General features: G+C 42.0%; 1 protein-coding gene across 1 annotated transcript in view; it reads right to left on the minus strand.

The window, feature by feature from the left end:
- LMCD1 (LIM and cysteine rich domains 1) overlaps positions 1-13,210 on the minus strand; it is a 313,865-nt gene that overhangs the window by 243,700 nt on the left and 56,955 nt on the right. The gene's annotated exons all lie outside the window — the stretch shown is intronic.

Here is a 13,210-nt window from a genome sequence, read left to right on the forward strand (position 1 = left end):
AGATCCTGGCAGAGTCAGCGGTCTTTTGGAGGCACTGACTGCCAATCTTGTAATATGGCAGTCGGACAGCCACAACCACGGCGGTCCGGCCTCCACCGCGAGTCTGGTGGTCAATGGACCACCAGACTCATAATCGGACACTCAGTTTTACTTTTGTCCACTTGCTGCGAAAGTTCCTTCTGGTGAGTCCTTCATCACCCAACTCCTCATGTCACCAGGTCTCCTGTAGGGTGTAGTCCCCTTTAATCAACTGGGCCTTCTTGGACTCAGGAGTCCTTCTACTTTTTGTATTCTCTGAAGCAGGTAAATAAGATGCCACCCACCTGCCCCTTGGAGAGCGGTAACATTCCAAGTGTGCCAGCAGGAGTCAGGAGTCTTTGAGGCCTTCTATTTTGAGTGAGTCCTCTTCATCTAGCAAGTGTCAGAAGTCTTCTTCCTTCCAGCAGGGCTTCTTCTTCAGGTAGTGTCTAACCAGGTCCAGGAATCTTCTGAGGTGGTAGAGGTTGAAGTGCCAGATTTATCCTGTACATAAGCCAGTAAGTGAAGACATTTTCCACCCAATCCAAATATTTATTCACATTTCCTCAATTCCTTTTCCATGCTTCCTTTTTGCTCTACTATAGAATCACCTCAGAGTCTGTGTTTCAATATGGCTGAGCCCTTCTGCCACCAGTTAGGACTATCTTAAGCTTCATACCAACTCCCCCTATTTAGATTAGCACTACTCATGCCATACTGAGTTCAAACTGGTTCTCTCCCCTACTACGACTAGAGCTTGGCTCACTAGGAGGGTCATCAGAATGAACAGGAGAAGCACTCCTGATCATCTCCAAGTCAAACAGATACTGTGAATTATATGCTTTCTTTCACCACCTCCTCCTGTCAACTCCCAGATAGCTAATACCAGTTATCTGTTCAGCATTGAAAACCTCCCTGTCCTCTCTGAGCGCAGTGGAAGGTCATTGTCATCTAAGTGAGAACTGATGACTCGACCAGGCAAGCATATTTTCCAGTCCTGGGGTGTTATGAGTTGCAAAAGCCAGTTCAGGCTCAGACAGTTTTAAGTTATATTTTTGTAAAGTTACCTTTATAATTCAAGTAATCGAAAATCTGATTTTACCATTAAATCAGACTTTGAATGTTTAGTAGGAAATAATGTTTAATTAATTTGCCAGCATTTTGACAGGTGTACAGATTTAAATAATTTAATCACACCTGGCACCGTCCCATGGAAACTTTAGCTGAATGTACACACTGAAATATTTATAGGCTTTTGATTACTTTAATGGCACACGTTTTAATTATATATTGTGCTACATTTATATATATCAGGCACCCTGTCTTGTGGGCTTACAAGGGACACTATAGGGGTGACTTCTTAATATATAAAAATATGTTTTCATGCACTCCAACAACACCTTTCCTTGTCATGTGTTAATGCACTGCCCTAAACTACAGCCCATCCAGGGCACAGTGGTGCACCTGGAAGCCATTTGCTTTTGTCATATAATTGGCTGGTGTAAGTACACACTGCACCCCACATGTGGCATTTAAGTCTAATTCTATCAGTCCATAGTTGCGCCAGCTGCTATGCCCTTACAGTAACGTTCAGTAGACCATGCAGAGGAAACTCATTTCACAAACATCATTTGAGGCCCGGAACTGGGTAAACCCATTTTACCAATAGCATTTTAGGTTCAGTGCACATGGCCTTTGAATATCAGTGTCACTCTACACAATGTCCTATTACTAGCGAGAATAATATATATAGGATAGTGAAAAATCTAGGGTGACCGTGCTTAAAAGGCGAGTTTGCTACAGAAGTGTTAAGATTTAACTTTTTGTTCTCAGTTACACATTTCTAATCGGAAGAAAAGATCTCAGTGTGGCTTACTCCAAAGGCACCTCACTTAATACTTACAGCCTTTGGGTATTTGGGAAGCATAAGTTAGTCCACAGTTCTAACTTAGATGACAGAACATAGCATTACTACTTAAACGTTATTTTAATGATATCACAGTAACTATAGATTTGCCTTTCTAACAATAGTCGCTCAAGCAGTGGTTTCAGGTGAAGCATTCACAAGGCTTGCAGAATACTTCTGTAGAGACCTAACCCATTGACTGATTTGCCTTATTCCTTCTTACGCTACAATTGCCTGTGAAATGCCATTGATTCTTGAAGACCTGTTCACAGTGATACACGTTTATCAACTCCTGATAACCACAGCTCTAATTATTAATTTCTCATATTTCACTTGGTACCTTCCATCAATTTAACGCAGGTTTGCTACATCTTAATCACTACTTCCTATGCGCATGTTGGAGAGTTGCAGGCAGTGGGTGTGCAACCTCAAGCTGTGGCACTCTGGAGTTAAGATCCGGCAGGGTACGGGACAGTGCGCTGCTGCCACCAGCAGCGCCCGCCAGCAGAACACGCCCAACAGCAGTCTACTGGTGTGGCGCTGCTGGAGGCAGCAGCGCCACCTTACCACCATCCACCTGCATGGCCACAGCCAGATTTCCACCATTCTTGTGGTGGAAATCCAGCTGCGGTAATAATACGGCGGACGGCTGGTAGCGGCGGTGACGGTCTTTTGGCGGCCGTCGCCGCGGTGGTAGGTGGTTTTTACCACCAATGTCTTAATGAGGGCCTAAGTCTCCAGCTTTCAGTAATGAGACAGTGGGGGGTCCCCGTATGCATTTGAATATTTACTTGCTCACTGTTAGCATATCGATCTAGCCCCCCACGTATTAGGGATCCTTGACCCTGAAAAATGCTCCAGACCGTTTAGGCTCTTAGCGCGGGCAGAAACATGTAGATCCCCACTTTTTAAGACACTTTGAGTCATTAAACTCAAAGGTGTCTCCACTGTTCTTTTAACCTTACCTACAAACACCTATATTAAATCCTTATATAGAACAGGTGATTTGTAAGGTAATTTTATTATCTATCCCTCCTTTCAGCTGGATCCCTTGACTTATCCAGCAAGATAAAATGTCAGCACTCCCTCAGAGTTCTTTTAACAACGAGGTTGAGTCAGCCCAGGTAGTATCATCTTACCTGGGTGGGACTAGGTGATCATATGATGAAGCATGACTCTATAATGTGTGTGAAACCACCTAGTCCGTAAAGGGAACTCCCTCAAACACCCAACTGCCCTCTATGTTCATGAAGGCAACCGCCTACCCGGCGAGCCCTGAATACGCTACAAGAGGCCTATTCCCTATATTCCCCACACACTTTTTGTGTCTGTAGTTGCTTGATGAAACAGGAGCCTGTGTGGGGTTGTATTACTTCCAATACTCTCTTTTTGTGTCATAAAAGGGGGGCCCCAGATACCAATAATTATTCAGTGGGTGTCCCCGGATTCCGGTAATGATAAAGTGGGTGTCCACAGATGTCAAAAGTCTGGGTACCACTGTCTTATTCTATCCAACTAACAGGCTCAGATGTCAACTGATTGAATTAACACTTTAGATTTCCCCATACTAATCCACCACTAATCAACATTGGGTTCTGGAGTAGCTTGTACTCGCCAAAAAATGCTTCAACGACTCGGCAAGGGTAGTAAGTGCTATATAAATTTAATTAAACTTGTAATTGAGAACTTTCTTCCTTCCTTTCCCACCGGGAAATTACAACAAGTCATGGTTTATATCAGCAATTCAGTTAGCTCCTACTTCCTTCATTCTCCACCAAACATGACTGTGAGCAGTGGTTTCCATCTAGTCATTAAGTTTGTTCCTTCTTCTTCCTTTCTCTGACCCAAGCAGGATGATGGTTCTCATTTAACCAATTAGTTATTTGTTTAGGTTGCGCCTGCACAGTGCTTGTGAAATCTATTGTATTCAATATAAATCTTAAAAGGGTCTTACATCCCACCCTTGCTTTTAATTGGTCCCTGTGCTTGCCACTTACTTTTCCTCCATTTCTATTTGCTGTAGCATGCTATTTCCTGCATTTAGCAATGCTTGTTCCTTGCTCCTAATGTGTTTGCTCTTATCAGTGTCCTAAGGCCCAAGCACTGTTTTCATCTGCTTTGATGGAACTTCTTTCAGCGCCCCTGCCTGTTTCCTTTGTAAGCAAGAGTGTTTGATGGCTGCATTTGATTTGTGCTTCTTTTTATATAGCACAAGAGCGCTTTACATGACCGCCAGTTACATTACACAAGGACACGTTCATTTTTTGTAGGAGCAGAATCAAAGGATGTTGAGTTGATTTTGAGACTCGAACCTTGCTTTACCAGCTCCAAGGTTGTCATTTCCAGCCATTATGCCACATCCCCTGTCCTGCTCCTTCTCTTGGTATTTTAAGTATGTCTTGTTTTTTTCGTTCCAGGGTTGCATTCCAGTTCATGGCTTGCTTGTCCATTCCACCACCTCACTCTTGTCGCTGCATGCCTCTTCGTTCGTTGCTTGTTGCTGTTGCTGATCTTAAAATGTCTTTCAGGGTGGCTTTTTACTCATTTGAGAATTAAAATGGTGCTTCAAAGCCCTCTCTCTCGAGGAATCAATTTGCACCTCCAATTAAGTGCAACAAACATGCATTTCTAAAGACAGCAGCCATTGAGGTTGTATTGGGTCTGCAGGGCAGCTTAGATCCCAGTTTCTGTTTTTGTAAAAAGATGTGCTAGGATCCTGGAAGTTCAGGGGTGACAGCAACGAGGCAGTGCCAGTCTGACCTAAATGGGGGGGGTGGAGGTGGGCGATCGGGTCAGACATCTCAAGACTCAAGGGCTACTGTACCTGCAGTGCAACCACAGGTTCAACAAAGTCGGGTCCCAGCCGAGTCGACTCGGCCTGTCAGCCTTCCAAAGTCAATATAATGAGTACTACCGGTTTTACATAACACTAAATACACCTACTGTTTAGGACATTAAAACTCTAAAGCTGAAAAACATTTGCAACAAATGCGATGTCAAAAGTGAAACATAATTACACCGCACAGTCACCAGCGCATCAAAACACTTGACCGCATTTACTAAGGAAAGGCGGCACTAGGGAAGGGCCATCCTCTCCTCTACACCCCCTTTCCCCAGTACTAAAACCACATTGCAGGTTTAAATGAAAAGTAGCTACAGGAAGAGAGAAGGTGTTGGCTCCAGTGGTCTCTCCTCCCTATGACCAGTGGGTGTAACTGTTTTGACACATTCAGAAAGACGCTGCACAAAGAATTGTCCCCCAATGCTCCAGAGGTACCGCTTTCCACAACGCTAGTCAGACACCTGGGAAGGCACTCTTTGTGCCTGAAGATCATCACAGAGGTCACAGCACCCTGCCCCTGGGGTACAAGAGTCATAGAAAAAGGCCCACAAGGGGAGGGGCCCAGCAACAGGCCAGCACAGAGGATGCAAGTAGGTGGCAATTCCCTTACAGTGACCAAGCAGGTCACAGGTCAGCACAGCAGCAGCAGTCCTTAGCGGTTCCTGGTGAGTCCTTCCAGTCCTTTGCGTCCAGTTCCCAGATGATTCCAAGAGTCTCCAAATTGTGGGTAAAATTCCCCTTTACTTATACTCAGTCTTTGCAGTGTTTTACAATGGTGGGAAGAGGATGATCCAATCAGTTACAATTGGTTCTGGGAGTGCCCCCTCTCTCCTTCAGCACAGGCTCCAAACATCAGTGGGGGGTAAACAACACTATTGTGTGAGGCCAGGGCACAGCCTTTACAAATGTAGGTGTTCCCCGCCTCTCCCTTCTCTCCTAGGAAGACTATTCAGTATGCCGATGCCCCTCTGTGACACCTCCACCCTCCCTTTGTTACAGGCTGTCTGAAAAGTATGCACAAAGCCCCAACTGTCACTCTGCCCAGACGTGGATTAGAGTCAAGCTGCAAAACACCAGAGTCCTAAGCACAGAGAAATGCGCACTTTCTAGTAGTGGCATTTCTGTAATAGTAATAAAAAATACACCTACACCAGTAAGCAGCATTTATTATCACCATCACAACCATACCAAACATGCCTACGCTACCCCTCATAAATCAGACAATACCCTTTACACATAAGGCAGGGCATTTCTAATTTACTCCTATGAGAAGGCAGCACTCACAGCAGTGAGACACCAAGGTGGGCTGTTTGTCACTACCAGGACAGGCCACGCAACCTGGCACATGTCCTGCCTTCTACATACATGGCACCCTGTCCATAGGGCTAGCTAGGGCGTACCTTAGGGGTGACTTACATGTAGTAAAAGGGGAGTTCTGGGCCTGGCAAGTAATTTTAGATGCCAGGTCCCTGTGGCAGAAAACTGCGCACACAGGCCCTGCCTCAAGTCTACTTCAGTGGGTGGCACAAGCAGCGCTGCAGGCCCACTAGTAGTATTTAGGCAAAAAGACTGGGGATGACCCTGCATAAAGAAAAAAAGTCCAACACTGTTTCTTCATTTATAGTGTATATATTGGTATGTTATTTCTCCCCCCATTCTTCTACTGTTTCGGTAGCTCGGAATGTACTGGATCTTCCAGACTACCTGAGTGGGTGGTTGGAGATTGGACACTGCTGTTGTGGATGGAGTTTCTTTTTCCCGATTTGAAACTGGAATAAACTCAATACTGTTTTCAATCCATATATTTTGGACTCCTTTCCTTTTGGATTAGAAGTACACTACTACATTTTGGTGACGATTAGTGCTTCGAACCTGCACTCGGATTTCCGTTTCAAGGAAACTTCAACACAAAAAAAGGAAGCTTTGTTTTAATTACGATTTCATATGTGGAGCTGAACACTGTACATATTAAGGTACTGTGTTTTACATATTAAGGTACTGTGTTTTTAACTTTATTGGGATTTTTTCCCCTGTGTCATTCCTCTTCATTTTGAACCGTGTTGGATGTTCTTTGTTGCGCACGCCGTGCGTTCTTCAATGGTAAACAAGCCGTGCGGATTTCTCCTGCTGGCGTCCGCGTCTCCAGGCAACGTAAACAAGCCAAGCGTACTTCTCAGCTGGTGCCGCGTCTCCAGGCAACGTAAACAAGCCGAGTGGACTCCTCAGCTAGCATCTGCGTCTCCAGGCAACAGGTGCCACCGTCTGCCAGTTTGGCTTGCGAGCAGTTTTACTTGAATATGTGACAGAACAACTAGGTCCTAAACAACTATAGCCTAAACCACTACTGCTAAACAACTAAAAAGTCTCTACAACTAAGTACTGAACAACTACTGTCTGAACAACTACTGTGTCTGAATAACAATTGCCTGAACAACTAATATATATATATATTCTAAACAACTAATAAACCATAAAAACCAAAAGGAAAACCTTACCTTAAAATTAGTTGTTCAGGCAATTGTTATTCAGACACAGTAGTTGTTCAGACAGTAGTTGTTCAGTACTTAGTTGTAGAGACTTTTTAGTTGTTTAGCAGTAGTGGTTTAGGCAAGTAGTGGTTTAGATCTAGTTGTTCAGGATGTTTCCCGTTTTACTTTGCCTTTGCAAGTATATTACAAAACTGTGTTTACTTATACCACACTTCCGAGATGTTTAACAATTTTACACGTGCAGCTTTTATTTCTTATCGGCTTTGAGCGGTTTCCTCAACTCTCTGTAAAACGCTTTATTAAAAGTATTACCCGAACGTTATGATTATCTTTACTCTGGAACGTATTTCCTGAAACTCTGCTTCTGGATAACGCTCTGCAAAAAGTTATTTAAGTTAGTACGTGCGGGATTTGTAATTTTTTTTGTTCTGCGCACAGCTTCTGTTTGTCCCCGAAACGCAGTTTAAGAATATTTCACTGATGCGCCCAGCTATTATTTATTGTGATTCAGAAGCTCATACACATATTGGTGTCCAGGGGATCCTTCCACTTTGCAAATTAAAGGACTGTATCTAAGATATTTCTTTATTTGCCTTCGATTTCATCTCTTATTTAAGGATATGCAGAATATTACTCCACCTTCATTTTTTTATCCATCCCTGGAGACCCTCCCATGCCATTGCCTAAATGGAAGAAAGTATTTTTAACATATATTCGTGTTTGTGGCAGCAACCTATCTGCTGAAAGGAAAACTTCAATTCTGCAACACTGTCTTGGAGCTGAAGGTCAAGAAATTTTGGAAACGTTACCTACAATATCTTCTTCTGATGGTGCTAAAGGAGATACTTTGTTAAATGCATTTTAGATAACTTTACTTAGATTGGACAGACATTATTTGCCTAAAATGTCCATCATTCTTCAAAGGTATTATTTTGGTAAACGTAAACAAAATGATGATGAGTCTATTGAAGATGTTGTCACAGCTTTACGTAAACAGGCCTCTTTGTGCAATTTTGGTGAGAATGTTGATGAGCGTATACGTGATCAGTTTATGCTTGAATGTAAGAGTGATAAAGTTAGAGAAGCTCTATGGTCAAAAAGTGACCCTACTTTAGATGAAGTATTAACTGTAGCCAAACAAGATGAACATTCTATGTCATGCATTGAAGACTTGAAGAAGTCCAAAAATACCCTCATTAATGTTCAAACCCTGGATACCAAGTCTAAAAATAAAACTCAAGTAAGCACTAAAACAAAATTATTATGTTTTAGATGAGGATCTTCTACTCACCTTGCCAATAGCAAAGAATGTTCTGCAGTTAATGTTGTTTGGAATAAGTGTGGGAAAAAGGGACACTTTGCTAAGTTTTGCAAATCATTAGCAAAATGTAGGTTCAAAATTCATGAAGTTGAATGCGATGAAGCTCATGATTTTATTCTTCAAATTGTAAATGATGTTAACTGTGTTTCCAGTATGCATTGTGAATATCCATTTGATTCAGTCGATGTGAATGGTATCACCATTTCTATGATGATGGATTCTGGAGCTAAACTATTTCTTGTATCCGAAATTGATTATGCAAAATACTTTCAAGGGAAAGTTTCGCTTCAAGATCCTGATGTTACACCCTATAGTTATGGAGGCAAACCTATAGAACTGAGGGGGTACTTTGATGCGACTATTTCGATCAAAGGAAACAAAATGTTTGGCAAATTATGTGTCCCTGTTGTTGGTGATACCATTTTAAGTTGGCCTCATCAGAAAATGCTTGGTATTATTTTGAATCCTAATTCAGTACCACAAGTGCAAGTACAGAAGATTAATAATTTTGGTACAGAACTCATGAATGAATTTGCTTATGTATTTGACTCTAAAGTAGGGTGTATAACTGGTTACAAATACCATATTTGTTTGAAGGAAGGTTCCCAACCAGTAGCCCGCAAAGTTAGAAGCATTCCTTTTAGCTTGCAGGGAAAAGTAAAGCTAGAACTTCAAAGGTTACAATCTGAAGGCATTATTGAGGACGTAGAAGCAGCACAATGGATTGCCCCGATCGTGGTTGCTACGAAGAAGTCTGGGGACATCAGGTTGTGTGTTCACCTCGGGCACCTCAACAAAGCCGTCATTGAAGATCAATTTCTGTTGCCAAATATAAACGAAATGGTTAGCTCGTTGGGTAATTCCAAATATTTTACTACTCTAGACCTGAGCTCTGCATATCACCAGGTTCAATTGTGTGAGCAATCAAAATTGTTAATGTCCTTTATGACACCTTTTGGTGTTTATAAGTTTAATAGGATGCCTTTTGGACTATGTTCTGCAGCTTCTGTTTTTCAGAGACTTATGAACGAGATTCTTGGTAAATTAGATGGTGTCAAGTTCTTTCGGGATGATGTGCTTATCTTCACAGACACTCTTTTACAACACATTTTGAAAATCAGAGAGGTCCTACAAATATTTCGATCAAAGGGAATCACATTAAAAGGGGAGAAATGCAAATTCCCTTGTCCTGAGATTTCTTATCTTGGGCACGTCATTTCTGGTGATGGTGTGAAGCCGAAGGATGATTTGGTCAAATCGATAGTTAATTTAACCGATCCAGAGAAAAAGGAAGATGTTCAAGCCTTCTTAGGCATGGCTGAGTTTTATGCAAGATATGTTCCCAATTTTGCTAGTAAGTCCTGCTGCATCAGAGGTTTTCTCAAGAAGGGGGCAGAGTTTGTTTGGTCTGACGAATGTAGAAAATAATTTATTGATCTTAAGGATGCTTTATCTTCGGCTCAGTGCCTCAGCAGTTTTCAGCCAGGGGTACCGTGCTGTATTATCACTGATGCCTCAGATAAATGATTGGGTTGTGTGCTTAAACAGATAAATTAGGGTACGGGAGTTACTATTGCATTTGCTTTCAGAGCTCTGAGGGGGGCTGAATCCAAATATTCTACCATTGAAAAAGAGGCGTTAGTCATTTATTGAGCAGTTAAGAAGTTTAAGCAATTTCTTTGGGGGATCACATTTTGTTGTGCAGTCTGATCGTAAGCCATTACAGGTTATCTTTGATAAAAAGGGGTTGATTTGTATATCTTCTCGCATTTTCAAGTGGATATTTTGTCTCCAGGATTTTCAATTTGGTGTTAAGTATGTTCCTGGATGTAAGAATAAAACTGCTGATTGCTTGTCTAGATTGAGGTCGGTGAGTTGGGATAAGGATGATGAACTGAGTTCTTGGTGGGTGGATGATGATGTCAAAGTTTGTAGTGTGACTGATAGTTGCATTTCGGAGAAAGAATGGTTGGAGGAATTACACAAGGATGAAGAGTTGGTGAATATTAGATATTTGTTGTTATCTGGCAATACCTTTGAAGGTCATGAGAATAGTGTTGTACTATACATGAAAGTCTGGAATGAGCTCTCTGTAGAGAATGGTTTAGTGTTTAGAGCTGGTAAATTAATACCTCCCTCCAGTCTGTGCGAACGCTTGATGTACTTGCACATTCAGGTCATCATGGCATAAGCAAGACCAAAGAGAGGTTGAGGAGTGCATATTGGTGGCCAGGTATAGATTTAGCTCTGGGGAGGAAGGTCAGAGACTGTGTGGAGTGCAAAATTGCTGATGAAACTTTGAAGAGGAGGACACATCCCATGGAACTGAGGGAGATTCCTAAAGAAGTGTGGGAAGAGGTTGTGTTAGACATTATAAGTCCTGTGCATTGTGGTTAAATTTCCAAGTATGTTGTAGTTTTGATGAATGTCTTATCCTGTTGGCCTGAGGTTTTGATTACTACAGATGTTACATCAATGTCGATCATAAAGTTTCCTACGGATGTGTTTGCCAGAGAGGGCAATCCCAGGTGTATTCTAACGGACAATGGTGTTCAATTTACGTCCAAGTTGATGTGTGAGTTTTTGGTATCAAGAGATATTGTGAATAAAAAAAAAGGGCATTGTACCATCCCGAATCAAATGGTATGGTTGAGCATTGTAACAGGACATTAAACGAAACCATTCAATTGACTAGGCAGATGGAAGTGAATTGGATGGATGCCATCAGAGCAAAGGTAGAGAATTATAGGTATACACCACATTCCAGTACTAGTCAATTACCGTTTGTATTGTTTAGAAAAAGAGTTCCACAAACGAAATTTAGTCCGCCGTGGGTAAAGGAGTATGTTAAAAATGTGGAGAATTGTGAAGATCTTAAAAATATTGCTATAGCAAAAGAGAAACTTGTGCAAGAAAAAAGGAAACACACATATGATGTTCGCAAACCTGTGAAAGACGTAATAGTGGCAGTGGGTGATTCCGTTCAAATAAAATTGCCTGGTAGAGTAAGCAGTAGTCAATCACATTACAGTAGGATCTTCAAGGTTATTAAAGTGTTCATAGGAGACATCAATGTTGAGGATGGACGTATTTGGAATTTGAACAGAGTTGTTAATCTGAAGACTGATTAGTGTTTTCTGGTTAACTTTATTGTATCCTTTTACCTCTGTTTGTTTCATTTTTTCTTTCTTCCTGTTTTGTTTCATAAGGGGGATAGTGTGACATTGTGTGTTATTTTACTCATAGTTGTTTTCTTAATGTATTTCCTGTTTCTACATTTATAGTGTATATATTGGTATGTTCCTTCTCCCCCCATTCTTCTACTGTTTCGGTAGCTCGGAATGCACTGGATGTTCCAGAGTGGGTGGTTGGAGATTGGACACTGCGGTTGTGGATGGAGTTTCTTTTTCCCGATTTGAAACTGGAATAAACTCAATACTACTTTCAAACGATGTATTTTGGACTCCTTTCCTTTTGGAATAGAAGTACCCTACTACAATTTATTTTTCCAAAGAGTCAAATTACTTATCTGTAATGATGCAGTTCCGGCCCCAAACGCTAGATGGCAATGCACAGTATGCAGTTCAAAAATAGATTTCTATGTGTGCATGTTTATATGTAAGTAATCAGTTTCTCAGCAGCTGTTGGCAAATCTGATTCACAAAATTGCTATCCCTAGCAGCATTAGGAGAAATTTCCCGAATGGTACTAGGTGAAAAAGGCACACCTGCTGCATTCACCTGTAGAGGGTGTGGTGACTATGTAGAAGGACTTCTGGAGTGCTCCTGCATTCTGGCTAGAGCCGGTGCACAGCAGGTACCTTGTGATGCCTAAACATACCTTTTTCGAGGAGAATGTAAAATCATTGTAACCGGGGGACAGATACATGCCGAACAAGGGAACCTAACAATTTCCTCTGAAGGCTGAGATCTCGGATGTGTGCATTCTTCCCTTCTTTTTCTTAAAAATACCTATGCCACCTGCTCTAGCACCGTCCAGTAATATCGGCTAGTTGGTGCTGTTTTATATAGCATTTCATACTGTAGTTAGTACTTACACAGGCGGTGCACAATTGGACGATCGCTGGAGGGTAGGAGATTCAAGCCTGTGACCTGCAGACCACATCCAGCAGCAATTCATTATCATGTTGGCTGCTGGTTGTTCTTGAAATGTAATCTCTAATATGGATATGTTAACGGAGGGGTGGCACTCTACTGCAACTCTGTAAGCTCAGAGCTCTGACTGCGGTGGTCCTTGGTGTTGAGAAATGCTGCAGTGATAAGTCACTGAGTAGAAGTGAAACCCTTAAGTCGTTTGTGCAGCAGTTGTGTAAACTACTATAATTCGCCCTTTCAACTCCATCCAAGTGTAGTTTAAGGAAGCCGCATCTCAAGGCCCTTCCTTCTGATACTTTTGTACACGGGACAATGCCTTGGGATGTTGACCCAATCAGTGGCGGAGGTGAAGCACCCCAATGTTTGATTTTGGCAGAGGTTCCTGTAGCTGGAGTCTCCCAGGGACAGGGGCTTCCAACCTAGATTCCTTATTTTCTCTTCTTTTATTCCCAACAGCACCCTGTAGTTGGTATTTGCTGGGTTTTAGTTCTGTATCGCTGTTTTTGCAAAGGAAATGCA

Source organism: Pleurodeles waltl, chromosome 9, assembly GCF_031143425.1.
Source record: "Pleurodeles waltl isolate 20211129_DDA chromosome 9, aPleWal1.hap1.20221129, whole genome shotgun sequence".
NCBI classification, from domain to species: Eukaryota; Metazoa; Chordata; class Amphibia; order Caudata; family Salamandridae; genus Pleurodeles; species Pleurodeles waltl.